This window comes from Cryptomeria japonica, chromosome 7 (assembly GCF_030272615.1).
Source record: "Cryptomeria japonica chromosome 7, Sugi_1.0, whole genome shotgun sequence".
NCBI lineage: Eukaryota > Viridiplantae > Streptophyta > Pinopsida > Cupressales > Cupressaceae > Cryptomeria > Cryptomeria japonica.
This window is the reverse complement of record NC_081411.1, coordinates 641,067,875-641,087,653: the sequence shown is the minus strand read 5'-3', so window position 1 is coordinate 641,087,653 and position 19,779 is coordinate 641,067,875.

Below are 19,779 nucleotides of genomic sequence, written 5' to 3'. Positions count from 1 at the left end.
TGGATAGGATAAGAAAGACCAAGAATGGATAAGGGACATGGACATAAGGTCAGGGTAGGCTAAGAGATAGTGGTAGAAAGTTGCAATAAGCCAGGGAATATGGATGAAAGGTTGTAATAAGAAAATGGATAAATACCAAAAGCTATGATGGACTAAAAGCTACAAACAAGATGCATGATGCTCATGAATATCCTCAGCCTTGTCAAGATCAATGGTGGAAAGAGGAAATGGACATGAGGGACAATAGGATATGAAGGGTAATAAGACATGATAGGATAATGAAGTGTAATAGGATACGACAAGATAATGAAGGAGGAAACCTGCCCCCAAACATGACATGCAAGAAGTTCATGGATTACACATGACGCCTGTTTGCCAGGTTTTCATCATGGTACTTGTCCAAGGTGCCTGTTTGCCAGGTTTTCACCAATGGACGAATTATTTTTGTTTTTTTCTTTTTTCTTTTTTCTCTTTTCTCTCTTTTTTTTTTGTATTTTGACTTTTTCAATAGAAGATGGACACATGATAGGGGATGGAAGAAGGACTCAAGCGTCTTTTTTTTTTTTTTTTTTGGATAGTAGCCTTGAAAAAAATGGACCATGACCTTTAAAAGTATGCTCAAAGATGTTGGTAGGATAAGGACATGGAAAAAGAGATGAAGTTAAGGCAAGGATTTATGCAAAGGATGGGATCAAAGCGATCGAAAGATGGAAAATATGCATTGGATAATGGATAGGGTATTGGAAGAATTGGGCTTCACTAGATGGAAATGAAGGCAAGATCAACATTGGAACACACCTTGACGGGTGGTGGATTGATGGAGGAAAAATGGAACTTAGATTGTGAGATTTGGATGGAGGAATAGCTTGGGATATTGGGACATAAGGGCCCAAAATGGATGAAGAAGGTGATGGAGGAACAAATTTGAGAGGGTTGGATGGAGGAATAGCAACTTTGGATGCCAAGTTGGATGTTTCTTTAGGCTTTTGTGCTTCAAGGAGCCGCTTAGGGATCCACATGGTTTTTGATTTTTCATGCTTTTGTGGTTCATTGGAGTGCATTGCTTGCACAAGGGATTTAGGAACCCATATAGATTTTAACTTTTGTTTTTGAGCAATGGGCCTTTGTGACCTTTTGGATTTTTCCTTTTCTTTTTGGATCATATTTTTCTTTGCTTTGACATGTTGATTAGATTGGACATGTTGATCCTTGAATACATGTGGATTTTTAGACTTATGACTTTTATGCTTGGCATCCAAATTGCTTGGAGGGGGAAAGGAATGCATGGATCGATAGGAATGAAGTGGAGGTCTTTTGCATGGATGAAAGTTACTCAAATATGTGTTCCTTTGTTGACCTTGCATATAGGACGTGGGGATATTATAAGGACCTAAGATGGATGGAAGGGATAAAGGGGAAGGGATATGTTTGGATTTTGAAGGGATGTTGGATTTAGTAGGGGTACCCACGTCTTAAGGAATTTCACTGAGGCCATGACCCTTAATATTTTCTTTAACATGAAGGGATTCTTTCTTATGGAGATCTACTCCTTTGAGGATACTCTTTTCTTTGGGAAGAAGACGCGAGTCCATTATGAGGTGGATATGATATGAGAGAAATAATGAGATCTTGAAGTCGATCGGATTGTACCAAAGTGGAAGAACCCATTATGCATGTCGAGGGTTCATGAACATCTTGCACTGACACGTTAGAATCATGAGGGGGATTAGGATCATGAGGGGGACTAGGATTGTGTAGTGGACATGGTTCAATGGCAGGCTCTTCAAAAGATGGAATGGGAGAAATAATGGGATCATCAAAAGAAATGTGATCTTGGAGTGTATATGGAGCATTAAGACAAGGAGATGGAGGAACAAAAGGATCTTGTGGAGGATTTAAAGGAATAATTTGATCTTGACAAGGAGGAAGATCATTGGAATCCTCTTTAAAGGTGCTTTTCTCTTGACTTTTAATGGGATCATCGGAAAGAATGGAAAGGATATCTTGATCTTTCCTAGGAAATGGAATGCCAATGGGATTTGAAAGGACATTTTTATAATGAAATGGTAGGGGATCATTTGGGATTGGATGGACTGGGATATCTTGATCTTGCTCGAGGAATGGAGTGTCAATAGGACTTTGGATAGGATGGACAAGAATAGGGGAATCATCATGAGTGTCTGGGAACATGGGGTCCTAGTCAACAATTGGATGGGATGATAAGGTTTTGGGATCTTGATCTTGATCTGTTTTAAGACATGTTTCTTCATGCTCTAAATTATCCTCTTGACATGGGGTTGGACTTTGGATATGCATGGGGGATTCTGATAAGGGATCAATGTTTTGGCATGAAGGAAATGCACTTTGAACATTTGTGATGGATTCTGGCAAGGAATCAATGCTTGAACATGAAGAAGAGGGACTTCGAATGGGGTCCTCTAAAATAGGTAATGGCAATAAAGTGCATGGTGGCATTGGGTCTTGTATTTTTGAAACATGACAAGGATGTGCATCATGAATTGGATTATCTTGGCAATCAATTATGGATAGCCCTTGGATAATTTCATCCTTGGGTGTATTGTTTGATGAGGACAATATGGAAGGTTCTTGTGAAACTTCTAAAGGTGTAGGGATAGATTCCATTGGAGAGTCAGTTTTCTTGCGAGGGGATGAGGCATTGCTAGACATAAGTGTATTATCTTGATCTTCCTCAAAGAACTCACTTGGTAATTTCCTTAAGATCCTTGCAATAAGGCCACCTTTCTTTCAAGGTTTTGACATAGTTGTATCTAGAATTTGAACTTGTTTGGCAAGGAGTTGGTTCTGGTCTGATGTCATGTTTTGATTTCGAACTAGATGTCGATCAAATTGGTTTGACATGTTCAAAATTTGGCTTGGTGTGTGCTGCAACCTTTGTTTTTGAATGTTTGGTTGTGGTTGTTGACATTGATATGTTGATTGAACTTGTTGATATTCCACCATTGGTTGAACTATTTGTGGACATTGTATAGTTGGTTGGACATATTGTTGAAATTGGACCATTGGTTGTGTTGGTTGTATATGTTGGACCATTGGTTGTGTTGGTTGAAAATCTGATTGATAGTAAACACCTTCTTGTTCTTGTTGTGAGGGCACATAATGTTGTTGTCTCTTTTCTTGAAATTGTTTCATCATCTCTATTTGTGAGAGGAGATCTAGTATGTTTGATTGTTCGATAACATATCTTACATCAATTGGCTCAATATTTGGATTTCGACCTCAAAATTTTCAAAACATTTTGGACATTTGTGATCTATTCTTCTCAATGTTTTTCACTTTTTGCTCCAAAATCTCCTTTTCTTGAGCTAGTTTCTCCTCTAGTTTTTGTATTTGGACATTTACATCATCATGATAAGTTTGATCCAAGTTCTAAGACATGTAGAGATTGGATTGACATGATTAATTTCTCAATTGTGATGATATGGCTTCGTAAGAAGGTTGAGACCTCATTTCAACAAACATGTCACTATGCAATGCAAGTAATGGGATTGAAAAATGGAACCTAAAAAGATAACAATGGAACTTAATGTTTTTGGACTTTTTGAATTTTTGGAGACAAACTTTTGAAATGCAAAGCTAAAGACACAACCTTGGGAAATTAAAATGAAGTCAAGACCCTAAAAGGACAAAAGACCAAATGACAATAGGACAAATTGACAATGTCTCACCTATATGCTTGGATACTAAGCTAGGTTTGACAAAAATGATATTAATGAAAGGACAAATTTTAGACAAGGTCAAGACTCCCTAACAACAACAAGGTAAAGACAAACCAAATTTTTTAGACTAAATGCAAGAAGGCAATGATTATGACAATGACTTAGGATATGACATGAAAATGATCTAAGGATATGATATGACAAGATGAAGCCAAGACAAGATGACAATACAATGATAAGGATATGCGAAGACCAATGACTTGGAATATACAAAATGCAACCTAGGCAAGACCTAATTTTAGCATGACAAGGATAATGCATGAATGCCACATAAATGGAAATCTATCTTAGATATGACAATGAAATGCAAACTTAAGGAAATGATTTTGAACCTAAGTGCAAAATGAGGACGCTTGCAATGAAAAGGACTAAAATGAAGGGAGATGACAATATGTCCTAGGACCTAAGTTGGACTATGCAAAACCTAGCCTAAAGTGACATGAATTTTGAAACAAAGATATTTAGTGTTTTGACAAGCCATGTTCAAATGTTGGATGAATACTTGGACAAATTTGGACTTTTGTTTGGATTTTGTTTTGAATTGAAGGTTGTTGATTTTGAAAACCCAAGCTGATTATGAGCACTTTTGAAAGTTTGTTTTTGATTTAACTTTTGACAATCACGGAAGATAAAATGTTTGTTTGACTTTGACTCAAGACAATCAACCACATTCACAACAAATCCTATGGCTGGAAAGGGCAATATCTGTTGAATCCTCTAACCATAAAATACAACACTCATCCGGATAGCTAGACGCTTGGTAGCACTGGCTCCCCCTTATAGTGCACTCACTTCTTGGGCATACCAAGCTTCAAGTTCAAGGGGCATCACTTCCCAAGAACTTGCTATCTCTAACTGAGGAGTACATGAGAGGTGTCTTCGGCATGCATGTATCACAATGCCTGAGCCAACAGATAGAAGGATTTTGGCATCTAAAAACAAGAGATTCTAGTAAGGGCATCTGTTCGGGTGGGTATTGATTCGGTGAATAAATCGTTGCAATACCATTCCAGCACCCATTGTCTACAACTTTTGTTGCATCCACAGTTATTTAGAGTGGTTCGGAAGAGCTTGGCTTTAGCCTGTCACCACTTTGGGTCATTCTCTCTCACCAATGCCTGTGTGAAGTGCCAGGAAAATCAGGAGGTAGGCCCAATTCTAAGGGTTAAAACATGCAATCAAATTAAAAACAGACAAAGCATGCATGGTGTTCATTAACCTTTAAGAAATAAAATGTGTAACTACTTTAAAAATCACAAGCAAGATGTTTTAATGAGAGTCTTTGACCACGTCCTGCATAAGATTTGTTAGTAGTTGCATTTTTAGTCTTTTTCACACATAACGCCAAGATGTTGCATAGAGAATTAGCACCAAAGAAAAACCAGAATGCAAGAAACAGAATGAAAACAAACAAATTTGCAAGTAAAAACAACTGATTTCACCTCTATTTCTGGCCTTGCACAGGTGCAAAATGCTTCAACATAGGCGCAAAACGCATCAACAGAGGCACAGAATGCCTCAACATAGGTGCAAAATGCCTCAACACAGGTGCAAAATCCATAAACACAGGCGCAGAAGTGCCCAGAGAGCTTCGAGTCGCCCTGTTTCTTGATTTTTTTCATCCGCAAACAACTCAAAAGCACTCAAAACATGGTTAAGGGGTTAGTTCACGTCAGGTTCACCAAAAATGTAGATTAGGAAATTGAAAATCATCAAAACAATAGCAATTAGGACAACCACAAAACCTAAAGCTGCTATGAAAGCAATCCCAATCCAATCAATGAAGACATAAAGACAAGATATTCAAATCAAATGAAATCAAAACAAAACTGATGTAGAGATCTCCTTCATGTGGCTCCATTATTCTTCTTTCACCTTCATATTTGATGTGGATCTCACCTACAAGTGCAAAATGCAAGTGGAAAGCAATTTGTTGATGAAATTTGCAGTATAAGGTTACTCGAAAATGTTATTGATTTTTTTATTCATTGAAGAAAATCATCCAATTTATAGACAAATTGGAGAGAGGACAAGATTAGCATGAAGAGAATTGAAAGGAAATTCAAATCAAGAATGGCAAAATTATGACAAATGTATGACAATTTCTATGCAAGGTGTATGACAAATTATGACAAGATTATGATAAGTTGCTATTCCCATGACAAAAGGGAAGAGAGAAAATAGGAGAAATAGAAATTAGGAATTAGGAGAAATTAGCAAATTAGAAAATTGAGGAAAAAGATGAAATAGAAATTAGGTGAATTAATTAATAGGTTTTCATCCATTAATTAATTCATGAAAGAGACCTAGGACTAAATAAATAGATTTATTTAACCCAAAAAGAAGAAGAAAAGGATTAAATGAATCAAATCATAAAACCCTAGAAATAAGAGGATAAGGAATTAGGTCAAGACAACAAGAAATTAATGTAGGTTCGATCATGATTCTGATTGACAAAGGACCAATGTTGATAAATGATTGAGATTGGTTGACAAAAATCAATGACAAATTGACCAAGATTGACAAGGAGATCAAATTGATGGCGCCAATTGATGAGGAACAATGAATAATTGATCCAAATTGACATGATTGAAAAGGACAAGGATAGATGATGAATCGATCAGAAAATGACAAGATTGACAAGGACAAGGATCGATGACAAATCGATCACAAAATGATAAGGCTGACAAGGACAAAGATCGATGACGAATCAATTGCAAAATGACGAGATTGACAAGTTGATAATCACAAATGATTACTAACAAGCTAAAGATGATTGAAAGATTGACAAGAGGACAAAACCCTAATTCTATCATTGATTGGGATTGACGATGTCCAAAATGATGATAAGTGAGCACGCACCATGATGCGACAGGATAAGATCGACCAAAATCATGACTAAAGATTGCTATCGACAAGACCTAATTCGAAAGCGATAAAAATGAGGAATGCAGAAGAAGGACTCAATGCTCGCAAAATTCAAAGGGTTTTTTAGAAACTGCAATAGATATGGACATAGTACCAAGAAGTGTTGGTTGAAGCAAAAGAACTACATGTGGTCTACACACCGAGCAAACACTAGAGGTTACCAAACTTACACAGATCCTTACCGACAATATGCAGCAGTACCATGGGATTACAATACAAGGATATGGTGTGAATTTTGTGGAAGATATGGACATATTAGTGCTAACTGCTTTATAAGGTTTGGAATGAACAACCGAAGATCATGGAGAAATCTTGGTATGGCATGTTTTCATTGTCACAAAGTTGGACACTTGGCTGGAGATTGCAGAGATCAACCTAGAAAAGACACTGAAGAAATAAAAGAAAAATTACAGATGATTTGGAAAAAGAAGGAAATTGTGTCAAATAAAGAAAGCACCTTACCTACCAAGTTAGGTGCACCTATTCCAAATTAATCGGTAAAGGTATGAAGGGACTACATTCTCTGAAGGTTAAAATCATAACAGTTCCTATTCTAATATGTACTAAATTCAAAATCTGCATAGTTAAGATGTATTAGTAAGTTTGAAATTCTATCAAAGTCTTTTGAAGCACTTTATAGGAAACCTGTCAAGTCGGTGAATATAGGAAGTCTGTCAAGCCGGTAAATGAAGGAATCTTGGTTACTTGATTAAAACAAAAAAGGAGAGTAAATCGGTTAAAGAGGAATCGAGTGCATTTAATGTTTTTGACCTAACCCGCATGGAGCACGATAAGGTATTTTGTGTACTTAAAAGCATTTTCGCGGCCATTTACACTTACCAAGTTTTTGAGAGAGTAGAGCAAGTGATTCCAAGGCAATCAAAAACCTCATTCAAAGAAAATCCAAGGTATTTACATCAAATCTCAATGTATTGTTAAGCTGGTTTACCGATCTTATCTAGTTACCATTATCTGCTAAGTTTAAAGCGTCTGTCATTTGAAATCCTGAAACCCTAAGGACTCTTTACTAGTTTTTACCTAAAATCTTAAATGGCACCCAAGATCCAAGATCCCATAGTTGTCAAGAATGTAGAGAAGCTCTCACTGAAATACTCTTTGACTCCCAAAGTCGCTTCTAAACCTGATGACAAAACCACCTTTTCACTCATCCCGGATAGAGTGTTGTTACTCGAAGATGTGAGATTCTTCACCAAATGTCGTGTTGAAGAACTCGGTCATGTTGAAATCAGAGACACCTATGATGAGCTATGTACCGATGGTAAATTGAACAACAAATATGAACACATCAAAATCAAAGGATTAACTGAAGCCATAACCTATCCTTGTGTGTTCAAACCCCAGTGGGTCAAGTTTGTTCTGAGCAGAGTTCATGATGATTTCATGTGGCTAGAAGAGAAACCATTCAAGATAACCAAGGAAATCATTCATCTGATTACCAGTTACCCTATCTATGATCATGCCCAAGCCCAGAAGATGATATCACAAAAGGAATTGATCAGTTTAACTAGAGTAGAATCTGATTACAAAGGACTGAAACTGAACAATGTCATTGATGCAGAACTTAAGTTTGCTATTAGAGTAATTGGTTACTATTTCTTCCAATCGGCAAGGGAAAACAGTGTACCCTGTGCAGCAGTTGACTTAGCTTATAAAATTGTGAAAAAGGGAATGAAAATTGACATATGTGAGGTGTTATTGAAGAATCTATTTGAGAACCTGAACACAATTAGGAAACCAAAGAACAACTTGGCTAATACTCTAAAGTTTGGATCACTACTGGTATGCATGTTTTTCTACTTTGAAAAATTCTTTCCATCAGTCGGTAAAGTAGTTTGGGAGCTACACTGACCAATCACCCATCAGATTAATGACTTCATCAAGAAGTTAGGAGATAATTTCAATGATATCATGGATGATCACTTTAGTAAATTTCAAGAGAAAGTGCATAACAGGTACCGAATCCCACCCCAGCTAGTAGAGAAATACAAAAATGATATATGTTTTGAAGTTGACACCGATTACTGTTAAGTGAATGTTGTGGAACCAAGGACTCAATATTTGCCACCTATGGGTTATGAGATTGACTTTGACATCACAAAATAGCAAATTGATGCATTTCTTACATTACCAAGGCATGCTACCGAGCTAAGATATGGAACCTATGAAGAAGTAAAGGAAAAGGTAAAAATGAGCATTGTAGTTCCCAAAGCTACAAGAAAGGCAACAAAGATGATTAAGGCATTGTCAGAGAAATTCAAAGAAGACTCTTCCTCTACACCTGTCAAAGGCACTCTTGCCATCATCGAAGAAGAATCAAAAGCTCAAGAGGTAGCTATAACACTGAGCACCGAATTGCCTAAGGGTAAAGTGTTAAAAAGAAAGAAACAGGACACTTCAAAGGCCCTACCGACTCCTCCAACAAAGAGACCTAACACAAGAGCATCTGTAGCATCACTGAGTAAGAAACAAAAGAGTGTTACTGCTCCCAAGGTAATAAAGACATACAAGAAATATACTCGGAGACTCATTTTGGCAAAAGAGTCTAGTGATACAGAATCTGAGGATGCAAACAAATTCCAGATTGTCAAGAGAAAGAAGGTAAATATACATAGTGTTGAAAACATCTATGCTAATCTGAAAGAATATGCAGGATTTAGTTCATTTAGATATGTTAAGTATGAAACTAGTAATAATGATGAGAAGAGACAAATTGAAGAAGTTGTCATTTGCACACTTCTAAAGTTTCGGTTAGCTCCATTGGAACTAGCAAAGTCACTTCCAAATGAACTTTACTTGCATATTGATAATAGGTGGAAGTATGCAATGGACTCAGAGAAACAAATCAAAGAAAGAAGTCTAGTCCATCTCTTTCCTGATATGTCAGTAGCTAAAATAAAGGAACATCTGACAACCTACAATTCAAAGTTTCTTGTCAAACAAAGAGCCTCAAAACTGATGAATGGGCTATATATTGACATAGAAAATGAGACAAAAGAAAAGTGGCAGGAAATCTTCAAAATCAAGGATGTCGGTGAACAAACTACAGTTGAAGTCATTGATGTCACCAAGCATAATCCTGATGTCACCGAGCAAGGTCCTAATCCTATTGAACAAGACCCTGCTGAAACTATTCAAATAGATGAAGATGTCATGGATACAGAAGCACCAGAGCAGGAAATGATAGAAGGCACTACATATGCAAAACTTGTATCTAGTGAATCCATTTTAGAACAAGTTCAGCCTTATCCCCTGGTCAATGAACTTGTCTCTACCAAAACTCCTCAGGATATAGCACAAGGCACCGAAGGTCACCAGTCTACAGCAGGAGAAGATACTACTCTAGAACAAACCTCACAAGCACCTTCGAGAACTGAAAATGTTGTAGCTGGGACACCCAGTACTGAGACACCAAAAGACACCACAGAGGCTGAAGGAACCGACCAAAGTGTTGCCTCTATTGAGCAACCTACCAAGGGTCAGCAAGCCTCCCAAGCTATTGTCTTGGTCCAACTGGCCAAAGGTAAAGAAAAGAAAGTGAAAAAGCATAGTTTTAAAGTTGATTTGTCTAAACCAATAGTGTTGCCCAATGTGGATATATCAAAATTAAAGGGGCAAGCACTCATTGATTTTGGTGAACTGTGCAAAGCTAAGGCCGAACAAGAAAAACAGATGGCCATACAAAAGAAGAATAAAGTACTTCAGAAGGTGAAGACACTGCTATTAGATATGCTACCTACAGCTACAGTGTCAACCGATGCATCCATCCATATTCAACTGGATGAACTCCTTAATCAAATAGAAACATTTGGAGTTGATGCGTCTGAGTATTTGAGCAAGCTAAAAGATAAGGAGCTCACTGCAAAAATGATAGAAGAGGTATAGAAAGCTCTAGCCATTGGCAAAGTCAAACTTGTAAAATTTATTGCTGAGTTGACTCCTTAACTTAAGCACATTCATTATTTATTTCAGAAAATCTACACATTTTCTTTATTCATTAAAGACATTAAAATAAAACAGAGACAATTGAGAAAGAGATCACCGATCTCTCAAGCAAGTTGACCACAGAGCCAAATTCAATTCGGATTTTTTATACAAGGTTACAACAGCTCATGGCTCAACAATTGGACTTAAGAAATGAAGAACACAAGATCCGGATGGACATAATGACACTTCAAACATTATTCCTTCCTCATCTTTCATCCGTCCAAGAACAGATCAATTGAGTCACATACTTGTCTACTACACAAGAGGGGAGCACTCTTGATGGCTTAATATCACTGTTGGCTGATATTCAAGCGCATAATTCTTTAATGGACAGTGTAAAGGAAGCACTCTCTATCGCTCTCACCGACGCCTGAAACAAGCACAAATCTATTTTTGACCAGTTACCGCCCCTGAATGGAAATTAAGTTTTTGATGTTTGTCAAAAAGGGGGAGTGATACAGTTTTGATACAGTATTGAGAGAATGATATAGTATTCAGAGTATAGTATACAGGGGGAGTATACCGAATAACTAGAATATCCAAGCGCAGTATACAAAATAGTAAGAAAAGCACACAGAATAGAACCAAGCATTCAAAATCAGAGTTTTTTAGAGTTTTGTAAAGTTTAATGATAAGGGGAGTATATCTGAATATACTATTTCATTGACTATTGTATATACTATCAAGTATAATCATTTTGCAAAGTATATAGATTTTTTGAGTTATAACTTTGAAAGTAGTTTTTGTCAAACATCTCAACTAATGTCAAAAGGGGAGATTGTTACTACTTATCAGATTGCCATTATTTTTATGTCAAAGTTATACTATATACTCTAGTCGATTACTATTACCGAAATATTCAGTCGATATGCACAATCTAGTCGGTTACAGAAGAAAGCAGTCATAGAACGCAGTATACACCGAGCTGTCTACCGAGTATCTTTTCATGTCTACTGAGCAGCAAAGATGACACACCAAGTTGATATACACCAAGTGAAATGTGTTACCAGATTCATTGAACCTGGACATGCATATGAAAATGTGTTACAAGATCGAGGCACATCTAACCATTATCACATTGGAAATTGCACTAGAAGATTGTGTATGATTTCGAGGTCATCTAACCAATGAAATATTTTACATGGTTATAAATCATGTTTGTAAGATCGAAGCAATGAATTGGATCACCATCTTAAGAGATCTATTTATGTACAACATGAGTTAAGTGTGTATGTATGAGTGTAAGAATACTGTTACAGAGACACAGAGGTCACCGAGAAGGTTTTCAGAGAACAGTCGAAGAACAGAGTAAACAGAAGGGTTTACCGAGTTACTATATGGGTTACCGAGGGATGCTATAAGCAAGGTAATCCATTTTGAGCACATAGAATCTGCTATAACATTTTAGATGTAAAGTTGCAGATATTTGTAATGATTTTATTGTAATATTGTGAAGTTGAAAGAGAAACCTTTAACAAGGTAAAAGACTCTAATCAAGTCTATAAATTGTAAAGCCTCTAACTAGGTGCAACATTTAGATTAAGTGTTGTAAAATCCTTTAGCAAGGTAGATCTAACAGATCTTGTTACTCCTAACAGGGTAAGCTATCATAAATAGCTAAACATGTAGCTCTAACTGAGCACTCTTTATTATTGCAGTAGTGAAGTTGTGGGTGCCATCCCCACCACAGTTTTTCTCTCTAACCAAGAGTTTCTACGTAACCAAAATATATGTGTTATGGAGTGAATCATGTATGATTGTTATCTATTTGTTTTAGCTTTATTTTATGTTACTACACTATTCAGTTTATGCATAATAGTAAACATATTATTCAAGAAATTTTTTGGAGTACTGATTCACTCCTCCCCTCTCAGTACATTAGCTTTCCATATTGGGCCTAACACCTTTTATGCCTGCCTCTGGATCATATCTCCATCAATTATCATTTGGAACATATGGTTAGAAAGAAACAATAGGATTTTTATAAAGTTATCTGCTTCACTTTCTAACATCTTAGTCAAAATAGAGGCTTCTATCTCAGAGGTGGCTTTGTCATATATTCATAAGAATTTGGAAAATTTGACATCATTCTCTCATTGGGATGGCATGATTACAAGGACATGGAAATCTCGTTCTGTCATTCCTTCTCATGGGTCTGTTGCAAGAGGTCTGGCTATTAGGAATAAGAGACTTGTTGCTAGATGGGATCCTCCTCCTCTGGGTCATTTCAAGCTTCATTTTGATGGGGCTTCTAGGGGCAATCCGGGTTTGACTGGGGCCGGTATGGCCATTTTTGACCACAATGCAATCCTAATAGCTCCTCAATGTCATGCCCTTGGTTGTCAGTCAAACAATTTTGCTTAATGTCAAGCTTTGTCCCTTGGGATTGATTTGGCTATTTCCTTAGGGAATAAAAATATTTTGATTCAGGGGGATTCAATGATCATCATTCAAAGTGTTTTGAGCTGTAAGAGTAATTGTTGGCACTTGAAGTACATAATAGATCATATTTTGGAGAAACTGTCCTTCTTTGATACTTTCTCATTATCTCATTATTTTAGAGAGTTGAATAAACTGGCAGATTTTCTAGCTAATATGGCTATTGACTCTAGTGCACATCATAAGAGTGTGGAGGTGTGTGATATTCCTCAAGACATTCTTCTCGGGTATTTGATCCAACCCAAAGGTTAAGGTACTTATCTTGAGTTTTTTTTTTCCATTATCTCTTGAGGTATACATATTATCCTCTTCTCTGATCAGATTGTATTTGTACCACATGTGTTGATAGGAAGTATTTATGATTTTATTTGCATATGGTGTATTCTTACAATTTTGCATTTGGGTTAGATGTTGATGTGTGTATCTCATTAGGTGTGGGCAGGTAAACTACAGTTTGCATCTCATCCTAAAAGCTAATATTTAATTTTATGAGGTTTGGGCTCTATGCTTCTTGTTCTAACTATGGGTTTAAGGGATTTTTACGTCAAATTATCTGTCTCTATTACTTCTTGAGGTATGCATGTTATCTTCCTCTCGGTTCAGATTCTATTTGCATCACATGTGTAAATAGGTGGCTTATGCCATTATTTTCATATGTTGTGGTATTAAAATTTATTTTTGAGCTAGAGGATGGGGTGTATATCCCATGTGGTATGGTTAAAAGGTAATTTGCAGTATGCATGTTTATCTAAAAGGTTTAATTGTTTCTCTATCGAAGGTCGAGGAGAGTTTTTCCTGATGATTATGTACAAGGCAGTGGGATGCATTGTATAGGCCGTTATCTAATATTGATATGGCATTTTTTCTTTGAGTAATTGGCATTGATAACAACATTTATAGGGTGGTGGCATGTGTGATCTATGCAGTCTTTATTTTCAGTCCTTTATAAGATTTGGCATGCTTATAACTTTTTAACATTTGGTACGTTCTTGAGTTTTTATTACTTGATGTAAGTACCATATCGTTGGCCGCCTTGTGTGTGTTTCGACCTTGACAGAATTGGCTTATGGGATAATCATAATTGAAGGTGGCGTCCTCACTTACGGGAGATGCATTTATGGGTTTTAGTGTAAGGGTTATTAATTCTTGTGAATTGTTCTAATCAAGCAAGCTTGCAATGGATATTTTGTAGTGTCTTTATGAAAAATTAAGGATGGTTTTTTCAACTATGTTATATTATGCTACTATCAAAGTGGTTTATGTTATGTATTTTGTGGCTTTTTTCGGAGCCCTTCCTACTACAAATGTCTTCTTCTCTACCCATTTGTGTTTACAGAATGGTTTTAGAAGCCTGATCATTGGGGGAAGAAGATGAGGACAATTCTGTCAAGCTTGGTAAGGTTTTTAACTTGTTTACTCTTGCGGTGGATTTTGAATTCCATAGGCTTTTGGGATGTCGGTGGTTGCAAGTTTCTTATGCTGAGCTTCTCTCTCACTTTGTTACTATTTTCTTTGATGTTTTACTTGATATGGACTTGGTCCACCTCTTGGTGTCCATGTTTATTTTTCCGTCAGTATGCAATTGGGCATTGGTTTCTCCTACATTGGCTGGTTATCAGTTTGATATGGGGTCTTTTTACTATGGTGGCTTTATCCCTCATCATGAGCTTATGGCTAATGGCTGGTCTGGCCAATTACTACATGATTTATGAATGGGTTTGATATGTGATTCCATGGAAGACACTCGGGCCTCTATGGATTTTTTGTTGTATTTGGCTCCTGATCAGTATGTGGATAGAACTTGGGTTGTCTTTCAGGCATTACATTCATTAATCACTCTGGGTTTTTTGTGCTCTGCTCCTGCTTGTTTGACTTTTCCTCTAAGGACTATTCCGCCTCTGGCCTCACCTCATGAACCTCTAAAAGAAAGCTCTAGTTCCTAGTTTTTGGATAACTAACTATGTTCTTTTTGTAGCTGGTGGAATGGTTTTTTGCGGGCTAGAAGGTTCTACGGCTTCTATTTTGCTCGATTGATTATCTATGGTTCCTGTAGGGAACTTTATCTCATTTATCTACTTGGCAGTCCTACATGGCAATTTTCATCTATCCTTCTTTTGGAATTGTTCTATGGGACTCTTGTAAAAATTGTAGAGATAGGGGGTTGGGGGTATGACTGGACAGTTCATATGATGTAAGGGTAGTGCATATTTTTATCTATTTTGAAGGCTACAACTAGAGGTTTTCTTGCGGGTTCTTTCCTACCAGTATACCTTTTTTGAACCTGATGTAAACACTTTATTATTAATATATAAGTTTAGTGGATATTCCACTTTTATTGAAAAAATAATAATAATTATTACTTTAAAAAAATTGTTTATTAAACTTTACAATAAAAATATTACTTTTGACTAATTAGAATTATTTATTGTTGATGAGAAAATCAATTTTTTTGGTTATGGATAATAATATTTTACCATCTAAACTACTAGATATGTAAGGTTGGTGATTTTATAGGCATGGTTTGCTTGTTATGAATGCAAATATTAAATCAAATTAAATGATAAGAATAAGATTGAAGATACCAAATATTCATACAAACATTAATTAATTAAAAATTGATTTATTGGAATAAAATAATCATATACTTTTCTTAATAAAGTATGTTTCTTAAATATAATTTAGGTATAGAGAATTTATCTACCAACTATTGTTAAAGTAGAATAATGATTTTTAAATATCTATTAATTTAACAATTAAATTTAGTTATACACTTCACCCTCTCTAGTGTAAGATTTTTTAAGAAAATAAAGGTATTTTTTTTATAATAATTTTTTTTGAAAAAGAGAGATAAAAAATTTAATAATCATAAATCAATGCAAATCAGTAAGAGCCCACAAGGTCAACACTAAGCCAAACAAAAAAAATAAATCAACCAACCAATCAGAAACACTCACGACCCCAAAATAAGCTCTCATGTCCTCCATAATAAGCTCTTCTAAAATCCTAGAGTGCTCCATTGACAAATGCCTCTAGTTCCTAATATTTTACTTCTCTATTAAAGCCCATCTTGCCAGGCAATCTGCAACCTTGTTCCATTCATGAGGAATATAGAAGAAGGTTATAGAATCCAAGGATCTACAAAGTCTTCCAATTTGATTGAACACCAAAGCCAATTGCCAACTAGATCCCTCCACCTATCACTAATTTAACATATCAAGTACAATTGGATAATTAGGTTCACAAATGATCTTTTCCGATCTAGGAACACAATTCCTCTCCAAAATCATAAAGGATAGAAAGAGAATTTTATAGAAATTCTGATTATTCTAAGCTTTATAAAGAGGAAAGAAGAAAATGACAACCCCAAAATTATCTTTATCCACTTCACCACTCCCGACATGACCATGATTACCTCTAGAAGAATCATCAGTATTTATGCTCAAAACATCATGAGGGGAAGGCGAATAGTAGTCATATGACCATTGAACCTTACTTTTGGCTTGTAGCCCAACTTTAGAAGAGGGAGGCCTCATACCACATCTCGTCAACCCCATCAGTTGAATGATGATTAAATCATGTGAATCTATTGAAATAAATAGATCACATTTTTCCTCATAATGTTTCCTATATAACATTAATAATTTGCATCCATATTTGATGGCTCACAATTTTTTTATCCTAAAAAGTCCTTTTATTTCTTACCAACCAAATTTTCCAAAGAATAAAGAAGGGTCTATGTTCCAAGTAATGTATAGGAATGTAGTCTTAGCTAGGGAACTCCCCCAAAGAACCTAGAACCCAAACAAGGAGGGAACATTATTGTGGGTAGTGTTCAAAATCTCCCACCAACAATGCCAAATTTATTTATTGAAGCTACACAAGAAGAAGATATGTGAGGATAACTCCTCATTGTTCTTGCATAAAACGCACATAGAACGTCCTTAAAAGCTTATATTTCTCAAGCTATCTTAGATGAGGTACTTATTCTAAAAGAACAACCACATAAAGAAGTCACATCTGGGCCAACGAAAACTTGCTCCACACATGTTTCCACTAAGGAACCCTAGTTCTCTTATGAATCTTCTTACCTAGCCCTTAATATCCTAAAGTAGCAAAAATATTTTCTTTTATATTGGATCCTCCATCAAGTATATCTCTCCCCTCCAATGAGTTATAAGCTCTACCCACCAAAATCTTTCTCAATACCTTTCATTTGTCCACAAAGCCCCCTAGAGGCCCCTCATCAGGTTCTTTCCATCCAAGAACTTAAATGTGGACCAAAATCCAAGGACTTTTGTATAATTTCACCTTACTCCTAATAGGGGTCTAGAATGTCTTCTTTTATTGTTCTTTTTATTAGTTGCAATTCAGGCTTTGCATAAAATTTATAGTTAAATTTTCATAAATATTATTCATAATATGTTGGTATTTGCATTGAGACTATTTTTTTAGCCTCTCACTGTCACAGTTCCTACAGGCATTATAGAGTGAATGATGACTTTGTCAGCAATAGGTCAAATGGATTAAACTAAGGGTAGCACTTCAATATGGATTCGTTTTATTATGAATTCAACTGCTTGTTTGTGTACTATCTAGAAGTTTGTTGAATCTAATGTAGTGGATAATTATGTATCTCAGAGGTTATTAGGAATTATAGTAATAACAATCCTCTTGCTTAAATTATGTTCTTTTAATTTTTGGTAATAAATCTCTTTCTATATATTGGGATTGAGTTGTAATTAGTTAGAGACTTAGTCATAGGTAAAATAGTAGAAGATGATGCTCTAACCTAAAAAGGTTAACAAGATATTGTCCTCATGTTATTAGTTATGTTTCTCAATATGAAACTTATGAACATTTGATATAATGCATTTATGAATTGAAGTATAATCTTGTGAATCAGTATTCAGGTACTTGCCCAAGGGAGCCCACTCAAGGTATAGTACCATTGTTGTTAATTTAGTTTAGACTTGTCTATGTTTCTACCATTAGAGAAAGTCTTTGAATTAAGATAGAATTGTTGATCACTGTTTATTCTCATATATCAGTCATACTTGTGATTAGATGAGTAGAATATGGCTGAAGTAGTAGATGTGGTCATTGTTTATTGTTACATTTAGTTTTTGTAGTATAATGTTTTAAAGCTTTCAGTGCACATGTTCTTTCTTTGATATTTCCATTTTTTTATAGTAATATTTGGCAGTTGTTTTCCAACACTTTACTATTACTTTTGCAATTAAAAGAGGACATAAACCATAGATAGGATTACAATAGACATATTGTGGTACACCATTTCAAGTTATACATGTTAGGTCCTGGTAAGGACAATTGAGAGGGGGGGTGAGTCAGTTGTGAACTAGTTGTCAATAAATTGTAATCTAAATGCAAGTTATTCCAATTTAAACTTAATGCCGGTAAACCAAACTTAAGTGTCGGTAAAGAAGACTAATAGATATAGCAGCACTAGTTTAACTTAATGCATGAAACATAAAGAGAAAAAATATCCACAACACATATCACAGAGATTTTGACATGGAAAACTAGTAAGGGAAAAACCACGGTGGAAAACCTTACCCACAATCAGATGATACTACTGTAGATAGTATGTGTGTACAAATAGGGTATGCACATGTAGAAAGGCCAACAACCTAGAGCTCACTGCTCAATCACAAATTAGGAGTCACATTGACTACACAATTGGATGGTTAAATCCAATGATAATGTACTGCTCAAAATAACATCTCCAATGCTAGATTCAGTACTGGTTAAGCTCTGAACATGAGTACCAAAACACCTTCATAACCTTCCTTCAACCTTTGAATAATGTCTACATGATTTCCATAAGGATCTACTTATTTTCACTCTTCAATAATCAAATGCACTCATACCATAACCATTTCCACGATCTTCAATAAGATCTTACAATCATATATACAAAACCTAAGACCAAATCAATAGGTCGGCTTACTAAAGATATTATAAATAAGTCAATTACAAATAAGCCTTGATGTGATATAACATGTCAACTCAAAACATTTACCACGTTATCCAATGGATAAACAATCTCCATAACGTGTCATGCTAATTTGGAGTACCAGTCATTAACCTAGACCTATTTATCGGTAAAGGCAAATCTGTGAACCGGATTAGACCAATAAGAAAAACACCAAAACCAAACTTCCAATCCATGTCTTCAACATAACCAAATGATCTCCAAATGATACTAAGTCATCATCTCTATCGGTGAACAATATAACCTACTGGTGAACACATACCGGTGACTGTGCATAAACCATTAACCATATACCAGTGAACATAATGTAAACCTCCAAGAAGACAAGTGTTGACATCAATGACAAAACCAATGCAACACATGACAAAGTCATCCATAATACCAACAATCTCCTGCTTTGGCATTGATGGCAACACTAGATGGAAAAACATCTAAGTGCCAAAAATAGAATGCCAAAACTAGTAAACCAATCAATCTCCCAAAGATAGATCGATACAAAGTTCTGTAATTGAAATAAAAACCAAAAAAAAATACATATATCCAAAGAGTATATCTCTCCCCAAAGGAATAATGTTTTTCCATAGATATCTCTCCCCCTTTGACATCAAATGCCAAAGCAGTTAAGAATTCAAAAGT